The 3,232-nt window shown below is 30.8% G+C and overlaps 1 long non-coding RNA gene across 1 annotated transcript; it reads left to right on the forward strand.

Annotated features, from left to right (window-relative positions):
- The first annotated feature begins 2,240 nt into the window (after positions 1-2,240).
- On the forward strand, positions 2,241-2,941 carry LOC145037266 (uncharacterized). The gene is made up of 2 exons (XR_013678705.1): positions 2,241-2,371; positions 2,502-2,941. It is a non-coding gene; the product is annotated as an uncharacterized LOC145037266 (long non-coding RNA).
- The last annotated feature ends 291 nt before the right edge of the window (positions 2,942-3,232 follow it).

Genomic DNA, 3,232 nt, shown 5'->3' on the forward strand with positions numbered 1-3,232 from the left:
CACACCAATTTTTATGGCTATTTTATTGGAAGTCTCACATTGGTAAATGCAAAAAAAAGTAAAAATAAAATAAATTAATTACGATATGAAAGATGTATGTATACTCATTTTTAGTCAATTTACGTAATCTAATTGACAATCATTTCGTCTTTTTCAACTTAGGGGCAATATGGTCTTTTTCTAGAGTAAATGAAGTTGAAAAGGGTAAAATGGCAGTTTTCAAACCTATATAACATAGCAATGTACATTCAGTCTTATAAATAAACAAATAGCAATGTACATTCAGTTTCTTGTTTTCGAATTAAGGGCATTATGGTCTTTTTTACAGTAAATGAAGTTGATAATGAGGTAACATTGTCGTTTTAAATAATATAATTTAGAAAAAAAAATCGAAAACTATATCATAGACTATAGTAGAAGTTTTATTATTCAGAATACATAAAAAAACTAAAAAAAACACAAATATCAATGTACATTCAATTTTTTGTAGTAAATGAAGTTGATAATGAGGTCATATTATCGTTTAAAAATTTGTATAACAGTTGTTAATTTTAGAAAATATAGTTATATATAAGATATGTTTAAAGCATTGAAAGTAAAATAACATAATGAGAACAAAAATATGTTTAAAGCAGTGAAAGTAAAATAACATAATGAGAACAAAAACTGAAAACTATATCATAGATAATAGTAGAAGTATTTATATTCAGAATACATAAATAAATAAAAAACCAAATAGCAATGTACATTCAATTTATTGTTTTTGATACTATAATTATACAGAAGCAGTAATGAGGGGAAACAGTCAAATACCTACCGATAACATGTAAAGTATATTGTTGCTATGAATCGAAATGAAGGCGATGGAAATAGTAAAATAGTAAAATACATATAGAAGCAGAAAGTACATTCATAAACTATAGTAGAAGTTTTATTATTCAGAATACATAAAAAAAACAAAAAAAATACAAATAGAAATGTACATTCAGTTTTTTGTTTTCGAATTAAGGGCATTATGGTCATTTCTATAGTAAATTAAGTTGATAATGAGGTCACATTATCGTTTAAAAATTTGTATAACAGTTGTGAGTTTTAGAAAGTATAGTTATATATAAGATATGTATAAAGCATTGAAAGTAAAATAATATAATGAGAAAAAAAATCGAATACATAAGAAAAAACAAATAGCAATGTACATCCAGTTTATTGTTTTTGATACTATAATTATACAAAAACAACAATGAAGGGGGAAACAATCAAATACCTACCGATAACAGGTAAAATGTATTGTTGTCATGAATCAAAATGAAGGCGATGGAAATAGTAAAATAGTAAAATACATATAGAAGCATAAATTATATACCATAGAAAGAGAGAATGGATATACGTAACAAACCTAAACCTGGTTGATTATGCGTCCACAAAAAGGAGATTGGTATACCTTGAATATAGGACAAACAGATTGCAAATACAAAAAAAAATTGATGAGTATAAGATCGATATATGAAGAACAAAAAGAAAACAATGTAGTATCCCTTACCAGACAATGAATATTCGATTTATTCGTATTGAAAGAGGAACTTAAAGAGGAACGTAGCTGTTTCTGTATATACAAATATTTAAATTTAAATTAGGAAGATTTTGCATGATTTTTTGGGATTGTTATTCAATTGACTGATTATTTGGGATTGAGATAAAGTTTAGCACATATTTTCTTCCTAATTTGTTGCAGATTTATATAGTATAATTGATATTGATAATAATTGATAATAAAAATTTTAAATTTCAAACTTGCATTATTTGTCCGGGTTTGCAGTATTTTTGGAACGGAAGGGCAAAGTGGGAAATTCAGTTAAAACTATCGAGTGGGAAAATGAAAGGAGCTGGACGCAAGGGAGTGACACATGACAATAATGGTACTGTTTTATTAGGAGTGTAGAAGTAGATTTACTGATCTCCTGCTTTTTTTCTCCCGTTTATCATTCTTTCAAGAAACCTTCGATTGCGTCTCACAAATTTTCCAGTGGCTTGTAACCGATTCACCGCCTCAAAATGTCAGATATCTTGATCAGGTTCATCTCAAGGTTGGGCGATAGGGCGACCGTCCAGGGTTCATTTTTTAAAAGGACCCAAATTTTTTATGAAAATTTTTATATTTAGAAGATAATACAAATAATTTTCATACAATTATTGAGTGATTATAAAAATATTTGATTAAATTTGTGTAGTTCAAGGGCCATTCCAAAATATGTTTGGAACGCCTGATCTTGATAACCCTGTCTTCTTTTTTTCTTCCTTCTCCACTGTTCCGGTTCTTCTCCAATTAACGGTGTAGATGAGGATTCCTATCCGTCGACGTAGATTCAGTCAGGTTAGATCAATTGGTCCTTTATCAGATTCCTCTTTTGTGTCGATTGATGCCGGCTTTGTTTCCGTTTTCCTGATGTATTTCACGCCGTCTTCTTCGATGAAACTTTCATTCTTCGTCTTCTTCTCTGAAGCTTTCTTGAAATGTATTGCAAATCTGCCACTCGCACACACACACAATTAAAGATTTGGAGATTGGAGTGGAGGCCCGATTATCAGCATACCAGTCGAGTTTACCCATAGGGACACCACCAACACAGGAAGCAAGAATCAATGACGACTAATGAAACCTTCACAGCAAAATGGAGGTGCATCCATGTCTTTCTCCCTCTACACTCTCTGTCATCTCTGATATAACTTCTTTCATCACCATCAGAAATCACCGGTATGTCGAGGGTTTGAAGCGACAGCTATTGCAAGGTGTTGTTTTTCTTTGTTACTCCATCAGTATATCAGAATTTTGCTCTAAAACCTTAGGGCTTTTGCATTTCTACCTGTTCAATTTTTCCTTTTGTTGATTTCATTTTGTGTGTGTATTCTACATATATGGAAATTTTTATCATTATGGAAACCACACCTGCTATGTCGCTTGTCACACAATCCTCACTCCACCCTCTTCCCTAACTTTTAAACCCCCAAAACCAACATAGAAATAAGATTCTCGCTACTCTTTGAAAGTTCAAATTTGGAACTTCCATAGTTACAAACTGCTACTGTTTTCATCTTTCCGATGGTTTAATTAACGCTTACTTGAATGGTTTCATACAGTGATAAGCTTCAATTGGGAAAACTTTAAGGAGTTGGAGATGAACTCATTATACACAATGAAAACCTAGATGAATAGTTGTTTTCTACTAGTGTTGTT

Source organism: Lactuca saligna, chromosome 3 (assembly GCF_052625555.1).
Source record: "Lactuca saligna cultivar CGN05327 chromosome 3, ASM5262555v1, whole genome shotgun sequence".
Lineage (NCBI taxonomy): Eukaryota > Viridiplantae > Streptophyta > Magnoliopsida > Asterales > Asteraceae > Lactuca > Lactuca saligna.